The sequence below is a fragment of the Nansenia antarctica genome (genome assembly GCF_963989245.1).
Source record: "Nansenia antarctica genome assembly, chromosome: 8".
Taxonomy (NCBI): Eukaryota; Metazoa; Chordata; class Actinopteri; order Argentiniformes; family Microstomatidae; genus Nansenia; species Nansenia antarctica.
This window is the reverse complement of record NC_137678.1, coordinates 23,685,356-23,702,075: the sequence shown is the minus strand read 5'-3', so window position 1 is coordinate 23,702,075 and position 16,720 is coordinate 23,685,356. Positions and strand designations below refer to the sequence as shown.

At 47.8% G+C, this 16,720-nt stretch overlaps 2 pseudogenes across 2 annotated transcripts in view; both read right to left on the bottom strand.

Annotated features, from left to right (window-relative positions):
- Positions 1 to 4,912: 4,912 nt before the first annotated feature.
- Positions 4,913 to 6,191, bottom strand: LOC308164040 (protein SCO2 homolog, mitochondrial-like; annotated as a pseudogene). The gene is made up of 2 exons: positions 6,099 to 6,191; positions 4,913 to 5,559 (listed from the first exon to the last, which is right to left on the bottom strand). The product of its transcript is annotated as a protein SCO2 homolog, mitochondrial-like (transcript).
- A 4,764-nt stretch (positions 6,192 to 10,955) lies between these two features.
- The window catches only part of LOC308164039 (differentially expressed in FDCP 6 homolog), a 204,341-nt pseudogene continuing 198,576 nt past the window's right edge, over positions 10,956 to 16,720 (bottom strand). The window contains exons 5-7 of the transcript in view: positions 13,692 to 13,838; positions 12,316 to 12,425; positions 10,956 to 11,092 (exon numbers count right to left, since the gene is read on the bottom strand). The product of the transcript in view is annotated as a differentially expressed in FDCP 6 homolog (transcript). The remainder of the gene's footprint in view (positions 11,093 to 12,315; positions 12,426 to 13,691; positions 13,839 to 16,720) is intronic.

Here is a 16,720-nt window from a genome sequence, read left to right as displayed (position 1 = left end):
GTAACCACCAACGCCATGCCTCTAAATGCCCAGACTACCTTTCCACGGAAAACAACCTTCATCCGGGAAGGGGAGAAACAGCGGACCAAGCCATCACCTCCAGACTCAGGCCCACTGAACGCAGCCCGGGATTGGGAAATGCGGGTAGACCTCAGCCAGAGGCTCACCTTCCCACCCGAAATTGCAGCGACCAACCTGCGCCCAGACCTAGTCCTCTGGTCCAAGTCCTGCCGGCGTGTCTTCATCGTAGAACTGGCGGTCCCATGGGAGGAGGCCATCGATGAGGCATTCGAACGGAAGAGGCTGCGGTATGCCAACTTAGCAGTCGAAGCAGAGGGGCGGGGCTGGAACGTGAAGGTGTGGCCAGTGGAGGTGGGCTGCAGAGGCTTTGTAGCCAGCTCCACCACAAGGCTCCTGAGGGCAGTAGGGATCAGAGGACAGGCCCAACGGAAGGCAATCAGAGAACTGTCCACTGCAGCAGAACGGAGCAGTCACTGGCTGTGGCTGAAACGTAGGGACCCAACATGGGCTCCCAAATGACCACGTGGTGCCACCGTGCGACACACACCCAGGCCTGATCAGCCTGTGGTGGGCCAACCTCGGCAGAGGGTGTCTTGTGATAACTGGCCGAAACACCCAATGAAGTCGGGGACCACAACTGAAGATGTGTCGTACTGGTGGCACCAGGTGATCATTGCCAAATTCCACTCCACCCAAGAGGACATCTCCAACTCCACTCAATTGTTGTGCTGAATATTTAGGGATTTTAACAACCAGTCCTATTAAGAATCCTGTGTCAGACGAGGAGCTGAAGAGGACGTACCTGCAGCTGGACGAGAGAGAAGAGAGAGAGGGAGGGGAAGGAGGGGAGGACGCCCAGACAGAGGGACTCAGACTCCACGACCACCAGGGTGAGACCTGGCACCCTGACCTTTGACCTTTGACCCACCCTGTAACCCCAGACCGTCCCTGGTCAACCCTGGTCAGCTGACCCCTCCTCACACCCAGCCTCAGCACCTGACCCAGTAGCGGGGCTGACGGCCGGTGTACTGTCCAGTTAGGATGGGGTGTTTCAGTGTGCATATTTTAGCCTATAAAATGGGACAAATGTGGAATGTTATTTTAAATGTTATTTGAATAATTATTAGTTATTATTAATTATTGATTATTAGATATTAGTAACATTATTTTGAGTTATGCCTCATAACTGCGTGGGAATTGTTTGATTATATAGATCAGGTATGCGTAGGGATATTGGGGGCTGTGATTAGGTGCCTAAATAGTGGGAGACCGTGCGTATGGGTTCATTGTGTGATGCCAGGACTTGAGGGATGCCACGGTTAGTGTGTTTGATGCGTGCTTTGTGTAACATTGATATGCTTTGTTTTAGTCTTTGAATGTGTCAGAGCTGTGTATTCATGTATGTTTTTGTTGTCTGCATTCGCAGGTTTTACAATCTATTCAATTTTCACTAAAAATAAGAAAAACGAGTTGAATGGTATCCGTGTCCTTCAGTCCAGCCTTTCGATCGGCGTTAGTAGACCGAACAGCCGGTCTCTCTGGGTCCTGCTGTGGTCTCCGCTGCTGTCTGTCTGAGTTAGAGAAGGTTCCGGGTGTCAGTACAGTACTATTTACACTATCTAAATATCATTAGAGAAGAGATTTGGTGAGGCTGCATTCTCATTCGATGCACCCAAATTGTGGAATGCACTGCCAGTTTACATTAGGGATGCAACCTCAGCAAATATGTCCAAGTCAAGACTAAAAACCCATCTTTTTAATATTTCCTTTAAATGACTAAATAATTAAATTATGATTATATAATGATTGGAGCACTTTGAGCTGCAACGTTTGCAGGAAAAGCGCTATACAAAGAACGTTTTTTTCTGATTTTCTGATTTTCAAATCAGACCAGAGTGTCTTTTTCAACGGAGCCCTGCTATAGAAATGATACAAGTACATCGGATATAAGCTAAAGCAAACAGGATACCATTTCATAGAAACATGAACACTAGGTGGTAACGAGGAGATAGGTAGGTGCTAGGGATGATGGTAGGTAGTCCACCTGATACTAGTCCCAGTCATCTTAGTGGTATCATTCCTGTGTGTCTGGGCCTGGGTGAAAGGTACACCGAGGTACGATGGTAGCCTAAATGGCATTAGGCCCCGACGTTCGTCTTAATGGTACTGTTCCTCTGTGTCTGGGCCTAGGTGACGACCATTCTGACGAGGACCACGACTTCCTGGCTGACATCCCCGCTGAGTTTGGAGGTGGTCAGGACTTCATAGTGCCAGGTATTCCCAGGCGGTGCTACTGTTTATCCTGTTCTCTGTCTGTCTGTCTGTCTGTCTGCCTCTCTGTCTGCCTCTCTGTCTGTCTCTCAATCCCCTATCCTCTCTGTCTGTCCCTCAATCCCCTATCCTGTCTGTCTGCCATTCAGTCCCCTGTCTGTCTGTCTCTCAATTCCCTATCCTCTCTGTCTGTCTGTCTGTCCCTCCCTCAATCCCCTCTGTCTGTCTGTCTGTCCCTCAAACCCCTGTCCTCTCTGACTGTCTGTCCCCCAATCCACTATCCTCTCTGTCTGCCTGTCTGTCTGCCTGTCTGTCCGTCTGTCCTTCCTTCAGTCCCCATACATTCACCCTGTCATATTCAAATATATTCCATTCCATGTGTCGGTTGAATGTGTGTGTGTCTGTTGCTTGCAGAGCCCCAGGCAGATGGGATGAGCTATGAAGACCTGGTGAAGCAGAGTGTGGTATGTACCGTAGGCCACGCCCCCTGGTCCCCTGTCCCAGGGTGCACCACGCCCCCCTGGTCTCCTGTCCCAGGGTGCACCACGCCCCCCTGGTCTCCTGTCCCAGGGTGCACCACGCCCCCCTTGTCTCCTGTCCCAGGGTGCACCACGCCCCCCTGGTCTCCTATCCCAGGGTGCACCACGCCCCCCTGGTCTCCTGTCCCAGGGTGCACCACGCCGTACCTGGAGAGACCAGGTCACACTGTGTCCCTCCCTCTGCCAGACCCCCTGTGGTGATGTCATACATGCTGCCTCCTCTCACCCTGCTGATGTTGTCCTCGCTCCCTCCTCCCCTCTCTTGCTCCCTCCTTCCCTCCCTTCTTCTCTCGCTCCCTCCCTCCCTCCTCCCCTCTCTTGCTCTCTCCCTCCTTCCCTCCCTCTCTTGCTCCCTCCTTCCCTCCCTTCTTCTCTCGCTCCCTCCTTCCCTCTCTCTCTCTCCCTCCTTCCCTCCCTCTCCCCCTCCCTCCCTCCCTCCCTCCCTCTCCCCCTCCCTCCCTCCCCCTCCCTCCCTCCCTCCCCACACTTTGGCCTGACTCACATTTCACGTTTACCGTCCTTCCGAGAGGAGGCTCCCAGTGACACAGAAAAGACACAGTCATAGCCCCCCCTATGCTCTGCTGGCTATTAGCTAACCTCTAGTCCCCCTGACCCCTCCCTCTCCCCCTCCCTCCCCCCCCCCCCCTCTCTCCAGGAGGAGCGTCCCACCTTCGACATCCATGACTACGGAGACCGGGTCGTAGCAGCCCTGGGTGAGGTCGGGAACAGGAAGTCGTTCGCTTCCATAGTCCACGGCCTGGACAACTTTGAGGCCTGCAAGTACATGCTTGCTTCCCTGCAGCTGGTGAGTGTGTGTGTGTGTGAGTGTGAGTGTGTGAGTGTGTGAGAGTGTGAGTGAGTGTGTTTTCTAAGGGGCTTTATACACCAACAGGGCCGAGCCCAACCATACTGTGCTGGCGCTCTGGTAGTTTCCGTTCACATTGTCCTTTCCACAACTGTTTCAGCAACTGTGCTGGATGTGTAGGACACACTTTTTACATGTCCTGTTCTGCTGGCTCTGTCCTAGGTTCTAATAACTATACGTCAATGGAAAGATGCCCGGCTCTTATTAATAATAAAATGTTAGCCATGACCAAATGTATTTAGTATAATGTTGTATGTCTGTAGGAAATTGTATTGTTTTGTAAAGAACAAAAGTCTTTATAAGGTGGCCAGATGACTGTATATAATTAAAATGACAATTTATATACATGCTGCAAGGATGCCAAGTAAATGAACATACACCACACAATCATTATTCACGACGGTAGTTAAGTACCCTAAGAGTAGGCTGATGGTACAAAGATAGAATCGATTGCCACAGACGTATCGAGAAGTATCCATCCACGTTGTGGTTCAGTCTGATCAGTGAATAACTTAACAGGCCCTCGTTTTCACATTGAGAATATCTCTAGAAGGTCTTCAGTTTAGCCAGTTTAGCCACATTGTCAGTGTTGCTACAGAATTGGCTGTGTTTCATTCCAGAAGGTACTACCTTCCCGCCTCTGGTTCACTCCCCTTCACAGATCTGACAGGCCTGGACGGGTGTAAGCAATGTAGGATAAGCTAGGTACAGCTGCTTTAGCCCAGAGACGCCCAATCGTATCAGATCTGTGAAACTGATCAAACGGTGGGTGTGGGGAGCATGCAGCACCTGGCCTGTAGAGGGAGCTACAAGACCGGGGGTGGAGGAGCGTGGACGAGGGATCATCCCCATCATCATCCACTCTCCACCCCCAGTCCTGTAGCTCCCTCTAATAGTCCAGACGCCTCCTTCCCTCTTGCTCTCTCTCTCCATCCTTCTCTCTCTCTCGCTCCTTCCCTCCCTCTTGCTCTCTCCCTCCTTCCCCCTCTCGCTTTCTCCCTCCCTTCCTCTCTCGCTCCCTCCCTCCCTCCCTCCCTCCCCTCCCCTCCCCTCCCCTCCCTCCCTCCCCTCCCCTCGCTCCCTCCCTCCCCTCCCTCCCTCCCTCCCTCCCCCACAGTTAGGGCAGAAGTTTCTAGAACGAAAAGCAACCTCGCTCTCGGGTCGCCAAATCGCTCAGTCCGGTGAGTCCGTGACTCCTCGACACACATCGTCGTCGTCATAGCAACTTGACATGGTCTTCATGTGGTTCCGGATGCTCTCGGCGACCTGCGCGTCGCTCTTCATCCTGTTGTAGTAGTCCAGGAAGAGGCCGTCGGGGTTGACCAGGTACATCAGGACCGCGGCGGCGTACACCCGGTAGTCCCGGCCCGCCTCCTTCACCTCCTCCGCCGTGCCCGTCAGGCCCACTAGGCGGGGGTGGAAGTCCTTCACGTACCTCGCCAGCGCCGCCACGTCATCCCGCTCGGGGTCCACCGTGACGAAGAGAGGCTGGACGGGCGGCAGGGACGGGTCCAGGTCCAACTCGGCCACCGCCGCGCTCAGCTTGTCCAGCTCGTCGGGACAGATGTCCGGGCAGTGGGTGAAGCCGAAGTACAGGAGGACCCAGCTGCCCAGGAAGTCCCGCTTGGTCCTGCGCTGCCCCCTGTGGTCCAGGAGGTGGAAGCCACCCTGGCCCAGGGCCACCTTCTTCAGCTGCTCGATCCGCTGCGTCTGCAGCTTCTGCTGCTTCTCCGAGCGCACGTACCACCACTTGCCCAGCAGGGCCCCGCCGAACAGCAAGGTCACCGCCAGCCGTGTCCGGAGCTTGATCCCCGCCGCCGTGGAGGAGGAGGAGGAGGAGGAAGGAGGAGGCGGCTTGGGGTCCTGGGAGAGAAGGGCCGTCTGGGTCAAACAGGGGAAGGTAAGGAGGCTACCCAGTGTGTGTTGTGATAAGGACCCATAGGGGGACCGAGTCCCCTTTCTAAGGATCTGATGACGATGTCCACTGTTAGGGGACGGGGAGGAGAGCCACACCCTCTGGATGTGGTGTGTGGAGTTGGAGCAGGCAACCAAAGACCTCAACGTACACCTCAGGAGTCTGCCGCCATTCTGGAGGAGGTCTCCCCTCGGAGCGCCTACAAGTCCCAGCATCCTCCTCTCCAGGCAGAGAATCCGTCTGAGAACAAATCTAAAACAGAACAGGACAGGTAAAGTGTGTTACAGGTTTCTATATCGTCTGGAATCTAATGAATTTAAGTAGTTGTTGCATACCTTCCAAATAATTATGTCACGACCCAACAGCAATGTGCGTACATTGATAGTCAATGGGCTCGTTCCCACACAGGGCCGAGGCCGGACACAGGTAGATTAGCTCAGGGTTAGCTGACAGCACTCAGGTAGATGTTTAAGGGGAAATGGCTTACCTGGCTCCGATGTATCGTGGCGTGGTCCGCGGGGATACTGAACAGCCCGCACGTTCGTTCAGTGGGGTCTTCCTTCCCGTTCAGTATTGACATATAACATAACAAACAAAACCGGACACGACACAACACGACCTCGGGGGTAATCCACTATTCCCCACGGTAATAGTCTTGATAGTAATTGTCCAATTGTCTAAGGCGTCTCAATCAGTATTACTCTTCTCCACTCTCCACTCTCTCGACTCTCGACTCTCGACTCCCCCAGGTAGCTAATGAGCACCTGTCATATACCTTTCGAGAGTCCCGCCAACAGGCAAGCCACTCCCCCATGTACCCTGGGTAGCCAATCAACACCCCCTGAGCTTACCATGACAACTAGGAACAGTTGGATCGTGACAATACATATCATTAACATCACATTATCAAGCTGGCTACTACTACTACTACACATACGAACACCAAAATAAATAGTTTCTCCCCTCATGAGACGAAAGACTAGTTCGCCGGGTGTCTGGCTACGATGAATCATTGGTTGCGTTCGTAAATACGCTCTGGAAATCTGATCAGCACTCATGGAATGCCTCTTGTCCAATCAAATTACTTGGTCCGTTTATGACGTTGGACCCAGTGTGCGCTCCGGCGCGCTCAGAGCGAATTTACGAACGCAGCCATTAGTTGTAGCATGGCTAGATACAACAACCCAATCAGGAAGCATAGTGTTGGGGATTTGTATTAAAATAACTAGAAGATTGCTTATTTTGCCTATGTGCTAACAACAATTTTGTACCTGCTGTTATGATATTCTATTTTCCTATACTGATGTTATACTATCATAACTAATGATTAATGATACGTCTATTCTTCTATACTGTATTCTAACTTGTTAATCGAATCCCAAGTCATGGGAGTCTGTGGGCCTGGCAACAGTGATGTTTACACAAGCGATCCTGATAAGGACATGATCCTGATAAGGCCTACTGACCTAGTCAGGAGGGAATGTGTTTGAAGATCAATTAACTGGCCAATTAGTGCTTTAGATTTAGAACGCACGTAGAATACACCCAAAATAACTATCAAAATATCTGTGCATCCTAAAAACATAACTGCTGTGTGTTATCTTCTTCTTCTGACCCCCTGGTCGTTTGTCATGGTGAGAGTGTTCGGACACTGTCTCAACGGTATCCTGAGCAGCCTAGTCTTGCGCGACGTTAGACACACACACATTCTAATGGTTTTTAAGGAGCTGTCATGCCAAAACCTGGCAGGCCTAATCGTTTCGAACGCTCTTGCTAATCGTTTGCTAATCGTTCGAACGTTCAGACCAGGTGGCGACTGTGACGTCATTCTAGTGCGCTGTGTTTACTCCCGCAGCAGATTAATGTGTGTATCTTAAACTGCGAAGACAAATGTAATCTTCTTGCACTTGAATAGCATTAAGGTTGATGCAGGCTCACTAGTCAGCTATATAATATATAACATTTTATATGAAAACTAATTCATGAAAGCTAATTTCACACGTAACTCGCTCCGCTAACGTAGTACGGAGTTGGCTAGTTAAACCACATCGCAGTGATAAATATAATTCCATAATCAGCAGGAAGAGAGCGCGGAGAGCACCTCGGGTTGGGAGAGCCCTATAAGACCCCGACTATCAAATAAAAGCAGAACGGAATAAACATTATTAAATACAACGTTATAAAATGCAAGTGTGCACAGCACACACACACACACAGAGGAAATCGCGCAATCAGCAGGGAGAGAGCCCGGAGCGCACCCACGTCTCGGGCGGAGACCTTGGTAAAATCATATCCCCCTGTCCAATATCATAGCTTTCAGTCACGTGGTTTCTTCCCTAGCAACCACCAACCTGACGGGCAAAAAGTATCATAGCAACATCGCTCAACATGGCGAGTGGACGCAATTTACCGGCTGCCTACTATTTAGACCACCTCACCCATGAAGAACTATCAAGATACACGGAAAAGCTACACATATTGGGCACTTGCGACCCATATTTAGCCCCCGCGGCTGTGTTTGAACCACTAAATGCAGCTAAGTCCCTGCCTGATCTCGTGTTCGGTGACATCTGGATCTATCTGGTGGATAATCCATCCCCATACACCGCAGCCAGGATGAAGGCTTTTAAAAGCACCGAAAGCTACAAATATTTCCACTCTGGTTGGGTAACTAATGCTGGCGTGTGGAAAGTGAAGAATTTCTTCATCGTCAAAGCCAAGGTGAGTGACGTTAAATTAGCCAATGCTATCGGTATGCTAGCTAACGTTACGTTACGGTCAGTGGTAAGTACGGTGGCCGACAAGGGCAAACGCGCTGCAAATACCGGAAACGCGCTGCATATAGAGAAACGCGCTACATATAGAGAAACGCGCTACATATAGAGAAACGCGCTACATATAGAGAAACGCCCTACATATAGAGAAACGCGCTACATATAGAGAAACGCGCTACATATAGAGAAACGCGCTACAGAGAAACGCGCTGCATATAGAGAAACGCGCTACATATAGAGAAACGCGCTGCATATAGAGAAACGCTGCAATTCAGTTCACAACACAACGGAAGTGTTCTCACAACACAACGGAAGTGTAGAAAACGCTGCAATTCAGTTCACAACACAACGGAAGTGTTCTCACAACACAACGGAAGTGTTCTCACAACGGAAGTGTTCTGGGGGGGAACGATAAGTGGAACGGACCGGAGACGTGTTTTTGAAGAAGTTCCGAAAAGCAGTTCTGAAGAGGTTGTGGAGTGAAGAGGCGACATAAAAGGTACATATTATATTTCTTATTTATGTCTGCAGATAACATGTGCTGTATTTCAAACCGAAGGGCTCATTCTATGCCCTACACCCTACGAAGGGTTCGTAGAAGCTTGTGCAGTGGAGGGATTCTTTATTGGGAATTCACAGCCGACTGAGGCACTCTCCCCTCCCGCGACGGAGGGTTATCAGCCTGGCTGGGGTTCCATACTATAATTGTGTTAGTATTAATGTTAATACTATAATTGTGTTAATATTAAATAATCAACCATATCAATGCCTGTCTTCCAGGCTGCCATGTTTTGTCCTTTCTGTGGCCAAGATCTGGGGACTGTTCAAGTCTTCTGTGGCTCATGTGGCAAAAATGTACAGTTTTTGGCAGCACCTGAAGGCAACATGATGATTGTATTTGAGTTTGTTTGCAGAATATGGGGTACAACACACCTTTGGGAATACTAATGCAATAGTTTTCAGTATGGAAGCCTACTTTCCTGAATGTAAGATTGAGGTCATGATTAGATTGTAGACTAATTTATTAGAAATGTAAGTTATATAATAATTGTATACAATTTCTCGATGCATATGATTAAACAGTTGGGTATAGGGAGTGTTTTTGAGTCCCACTGCCATGGGGTAGAAACAGGTCTTATGGCCTGAACTTTTGGTCTTGATAGACCTCAACCTCTTACTAGCAGGGAAGGGGTTCAAACAAATGGTGTTCAGGGTCAGAGGGGTCTGCCATAATCTTTCCTGCACTTCACCTGGTACTCAAGGCGTATAAGTTAAGTCCTGAAGAGAAGGCAGATCAGATGATGTGCTGCAGCTTGTCCTAGCAGAAAATGTTGTCTTTATTATATTTTTCTTTCTTTTTGTTTATCAGGCTCAGCATCAGACAGCCCCACAGAAGAGGATCTGATTCGAAAGTACTTCCATGATGGCTACAGCTACGATGAAATGTTGGATTTCCTGGCAACGACTCACAATGTTAAAATGAGCCTTCGCTCTCTGAAGAGCAAATTGAGAAGTTTCTCTTTGTGCAGGCAAACAAATTACTCTCCTGTTGCTACTGTATGTTCTGCCATACAAGAAGAGCTGAAGGGACCAGGCCAGCATTATGGTTACCGTTCGATGTGGCAGACATTGCGTTAGAAGTACTCTCTGACAGTGAGTAGGGATAAAGTCATGGCTTTGATGAGAGAGCTTGATCCGTCAGGAGTTCAACTTCGTGCAAGACGAAGATTTGTAAGGAGAGTTTACAGCTCCTATGGACCAAACCATGTCTGGCATGTGGATGGCTATGATAAATTAAAACCATACGGTTTGGCCATTAGTGGCTGTATAGATGGCTACTCCCGCAAAGTGCTGTGGTTGGTGTGTGGAGCAAGCAACAATGACCCTGGGGTCATTGCTCAATACTACCTGCATTATGTCTCAGAATGTGGGGTCATACCAATGCGGCTTCGCACGGACTGTGGCACTGAAAACGGCACAATGGCGGCAATCCAGTGTGCCTTAATACAGTGACCTGCGTAAGTAATGAGACAGTGAAGCATCTATTTGGTGGTATGTGTGAACACCATTCAGACACCATTCAGATAATCCACCAGATAAAAGCAAGAAGACCTCAAAACAACAACTGAAGATGGCCGCTGCATTACAGGCCCGATACCCTGCGTTAAAGAGCAGTGGACTTCAGGCAGTTATTGCATGCAAAGGATTGTCTCCCCAATACCAAACATGAGTGCTTCATTTGGACATTTGATAAATCTGTAACATCACTTTTGGTGTCATAAAATAGGGCTCATTTAAAAAAATAATTAAGTGTCATTTCTGAATGGTGAAACCAATATGTACACAAATATCATCTAATAAAAGCTGAAAGCTCTACCTTAATCTCAGAGTAAGTTTGATTTCAAATCCAAACTTTTGGAGAAAGAAATCTAACAAACTAACAAATAGTGTCAACATCCTGAACTAACTATTTAAACACATTTGAAAGACTACTAGTGATCTTTTCTTTCCTTCCCTTTCTACCCCCCCCTACTACTCCCCCACCCCCCCACCCCTCTCTCTCTCCATATTTACTCTCCTCCTCTCACCTGGATAATACTCTCTATCTCTAGTTCCTGACGTTCCCGCTGGTCCCTCCTACACTGCTTCAGCTCCTGGTGTAGGGAGGACTTCCCCTCACACTGGAGACGGAGAGCTGTTTGAATGCCTGACAACACACACACACACCCACACACACACACACACCCACACACACACACACACCCACACACACACACACACACACATTGCCTCATTACAGTTGCTCCTTGAACACTGCACTACAGCCCACTCACACACTCACTACCTCACACACTCACACACTCACTACCTCACACACTCACACACTCACACACTCACTACCTCACACACTCACACACTCACACACGCACACACTCACTACCTCACACACTCACTACCTCACACACTCACACACTCACACACACACACACTCACTACCTCACACACTCACACACTCACACACTCACACACCCACTACCTCACACACTCACACACTCACACACTCACACACTCACTACCTCACACACTCACACACTCACTACCTCACACACTCACAACCTCACACACTCACACACTCACTACCTCACACACTCACACACTCACACACTCACTACCTCACACACTCACCACCTCACACACTCACTACCACACACACTCACATACTCACACACTCACACACTCACTACCTCACACACTCACACACTCACACTCACTACCTCACACACTCACTACCTCACACACTCACACACTCACACACTCACTACCTCACACACTCACACACTCACACACTCACTACCTCACACACTCACACACTCACACACTCACTACCTCACTACCTCACACACTCACACACTCCCTACCTCACACACTCACTACCTCACACACTCACACACTCACTACCTCACACACTCACTACCTCACACACTCACACACTCACACACTCACTACCTCACACACTCACACACTCACACACTCACTACCTCACACACTCACACTCACACACTCCCTACCTCACACACTCACTACCTCACACACTCACTACCTCACACACTCACTACCTCACACACTCACACACTCACTACCTCACACACTCACTACCTCACACACTCACACACTCACACACTCACTACCTCACACACTCACACACTCACACACTCACACACTCACTACCTCACACACTCACACACTCACACACTCCCTACCTCACACACTCACTACCTCACACACTCACACACTCACACACTCACTACCTCACACACTCACTACCTCACACACTCACACACTCACACACTCACTACCTCACACACTCACACACTCACTACCTCACACACTCACACACTCACACACTCACTACCTCACACACTCACACACCTTGGGTCCACTCCACCCTCTGCCTCTGGTCCGCGGCGCTCATCTCGTACGTCTTACTGGGCGTTTTCACACAGAACAGACAGCGCTTCCCCCTCCCTGTCAGGGAACGCCTGAGAGAAAGAGAGAGAGAGAGAGAGAGAGAGAGAGAGAGAGAGAGAGAGAAGAGAGAGAGAGAGAGAGAGAGAGAGAGAGAGAGAGAGAGAGAGAGAGAGAGAGAGAGAGAGAGAGAGAGAGAGAGAGAGAGAGAGAGAGAGAGAGAGAGAGAGAGAGAGAGAGAGAGAGAGAGAGAGAGAGAGAGAGAGAGAGAGAGAGAGAGAGAGAGAGAGAGAGAGAGAGAGAGAGAGAGAGAGAGAGAGAGAGAGAGAGAGAGAGAGGACAAGAACGTTTCCTGCACAATGCAAATGGCAAACAATAACAACAAGTATATTTGAGGCTTATAAATAAATAAATAAAAATAGTACTTCTGATATTCTATATTTTAAAAGTGTGTAGTATGTAATGATGTACACACCAAAACGTGTCTGTTGCCTCAGCTAGCCTACACTTCTTTGAGTTGTCTGTTCCAATAGAAATGGTCCCAACTGTACAGGAGGTCTCAACTGGTCTCAACTGGTCCCAACTGGTCTCAACTGTACAGGAGGTCTCAACTGGTCTCAACTGGTCTCAACTGGTCCCAATTGTATAGTCGGTCTCAAATGGTCTCAACTGTACAGGAGGTCTCAACTGGTCTCAACTGGTCTCAACTGTACAGGAGGTCTCAACTGGTCTCAACTGGTCCCAACTGTACAGTAGGTCTAGGGTTAGGGTTTAAAAGGTTCAAACTGCCTTTGTAACAGTGGGCTACCTCAACGCTGTAGCAGACAGAGTTATGAAGATGTGTTAAACTACCACAACGTGGTGACAAGAGCTGGGAAGGATGTTTGAAAAGATCCATCTGTATAAATGACTGACAGTGCTGACAGATCCATCTGTATGAATAAAGTTATTATTATCCATCTGTATAAATGACTGACAGAGCCTGACAGACATTATTGGTGTTCTCCTTCAATGTAACACAACACTCAAATAAACATTTGAGAGAATGGTTTGTGATGGTACAAGGAAACCAAGAGAGAGCGGTATATGGAGAGAGGTGGCATGTACACCAGGAATAATACAAAATATACCATAAAGGACTGAAATTACCATGTGAAAAATATTTTATAATGTGTACAAATGTTAAATTAATAATACAAATAATGTTATCCATATAGCACCAAAATACCCAAATCAACATATTTTAGGAGACTACTGCATCTCCTCAGACTCTATCCACACACACACACACACACACACACACACACACACACACACACACACACACTACTCTATCTCACCTCCACCACACAACTCTTGTCCAGTTGAATCTCTCCCTTCCTGTCCCGGAGGTCTTCACTGCTGTAGTAGGTCATAGAGGACGGCCTCAGGACAAACCAACGCTCTGTCCAGTTCCTGCGTACATGGCCCTTCTTCCACATGTAACCCTGAACCAGAGAGACAGATAGACATACAGAAAGAGGACAAACAGAGAGAGAGGGATAGAGAATGAGAGACAGCAATGAGAGGGAGAGAGTCATAACCATTGGATTCTATTTGTTTCTCTGCTCTTTAATTAGTATTTGGATTATAACATTAAACAGAATATTGCACCATCAAGTAACTTCCAGTACGCAATACTGTTGATCTGGATTCTCAATCATTTGATTGATTCCATCACTCAATCAATTTACAGTCTGCATTTATTTTAGTCCTAATTGAATTTAGTCCCAATTAATAATTGAATATAGGCCCATACCTTTAAAAAAATGAAAGCCTGTTTCAGAAGTGTTTTACCTGTAGACTATTGCTGTATTAGCGCTTTGAGTTGCATTTCATGTACGAAAGGCGCTATATAAATAAAGCTTTACTTACTTACTTACTATTAGATCAAAAATAAACAGTTGTATGGCTTTATGTTACAAAGACAATTGTTAGATAAGCAACAGTTTTATCATTAGGCCTTAATTATTATATTACTGAAGATGTTGTTGTCGCAATGCACTTTGCACTGGTTCAAGCCACACCCACCTGGATAATGATCCAGATAAAGATATGAAGGGTTAAACAGCTAACCCACACCACCACTGGTGTGTCCTTGAGTAAGACCTGGGAACACCACCACTGGTGTGTCCTTGAGTAAGACCTGGGAACACCACCACTGGTGTGTCCTTGAGTAAGACCTGGGAACACCACCACTAGTGTGTTCTTGAGTAAGACCTGGGAACACCACCACTAGTGTGTTCTTGAGTAAGACCTAGGAACACCACCACTAGTGTGTCCATGAGTAAGACCTGGGAACACCACCACTAGTGTGTCCTTGAGTAAGACCTGGGAACACCACCACTAGTGTGTCCTTGAGTAAGACCTGGGAACACCACCACTAGTGTGTCCTTGAGTAAGACCTGGGAACACCACCACTGGTGTGCCCTTGAGTAAGACCTGGGAACACCACCACTAGTGTGTACTTGAGTAAGGCACTTAGCCCTAAGTTACTCCAGGGAGACACATGTAACATAATTGGAAGTTGCTTTAGATCAGTGGTTCTCAACCTTTTTTGGGCCAGCGCCCCCCTGTCCATTATCCAGGTCTCTTACCGCCCCCCATCAAAAAAAGTAGGCTTATTTTCTTCCCTGAATATTAATGTTGACTAATATTCTGTGTTATATCACAGAACAACAATAACACAGCAGCAATTTCACACATGACCGGTGCAGAACAAACAGTAGGCTACAAAACTGTATATTACAACTAACATTGTTTGTTTTTTAAGTGTGCTGGTGTTGCATTTCGCCAAATTGCTGTTTTATGATGCTAAATTTCGCCAAATTGCTGTTTTATGATGCTAATATTTATTCATTTTTGATTGGACTTTGGGGGGTGGTGGTGTCACAATATGGCGGCAAACGCTAGGGGGCTATTATTTAAATACTTTATTTAGTATTCTATGGTATTATTTTCATAAACTGACCACTTAGTTCGAATTTCTCATATCAAAACATAACAAAGTTCCAAAGTTCAGAGCTCTGCGCTCTGGGAGCGCTCAGAGATGGGTGCTCTGACTGAAAACACGGTTTTGCCCGAGCGAACTGACCGTTCGTGCATTTACGAACGTACCCGTAATAACACTGCTGACAGCTGATCAATCGCAAGCAGACAGAGTAGTGGTTTCCTATAGCAACAAAAGACGCTGACAGCTGTTCGGAGTGCTTATGTGTTCGTTTCCAGGACATCAGAGGAGCAACATATCACAAAAAAGCGATCGTATATTTTAGTTTGTAAACGTTAAGACGAACACATCGCAATGCTAACCTCAGAATGGCACTAGGGATAACATCCACAACAACACTTAACAGTAATACATTTATGTAATATACTGTAATGAACCTGCGAGGGGAGGGGACATTCGTAGCTGATTTCTCTAGGTTCGATTATTGGTAAGCGACAGAGAGCTTTCCGGACTGGTTACAATATGATCGCTTTTTTGAGATAGGTTGTTCCTGCTGTAATGTTCTGGTATGGTGGTATGGTATAAGGCAGGGGTGCCCACACTTTTTTGAACCAAGATCTACTTTTCAAGTAGCCAGTCTGCCAAGATCTACCAGTCTAGTTTAAACATTGCAAACGTACACGCACGTACTACAAACACACACACACACACACACACACACACACACACACACACACACAGTTCCCAGCCTGCATAGTACAATACACTTTCTCTCTCCCTCTTTGCTATTCTCACTCACACACACACACACACACACACACACACACACACACACACACACATACACACACACACACACACACACTTGCCAGTCTGCATAGGGAGCCATAGCACAAACTCTCTCTCCCCCCCTCTCTCTCTCTCTCTCTCTCTCTTACACACACACACACAGTCACTTTCTCTCACTCACATACTGACAGCCAGTCTGCAGTACCATAGCCAACTACTGATCCAACAAACAGAAAAGTAAACCAGATACAAAACAGGTAATTCCCTAGTTTGAAAGGAGGAAATACATGCATTTCTCTACCTTAGTGGGAGACCTGGCACTGGGAGGAGGCAGCTAGTTTCTAGTAGTCAGGGCTGTAGGAGCTGGTTGTAAGGTGTAGGCAGGCTTGCAAGGTGTCATCAGCCACTGTGGATCTGTCATCGAAAAGGCAATCTGCAGCCTCGAGAAACGCTTTTTTCACAATTTCGCCGTCTTTGTTTTCTTCTTGTGTTTAACAAGAACGTGACTGACGCGATAAGAAGCTATCGTTGCAGCCGTACGTTTTCGCTCTTTTGCCACATTTCCCTTCTTCCAAACAGCCATCGTAGATC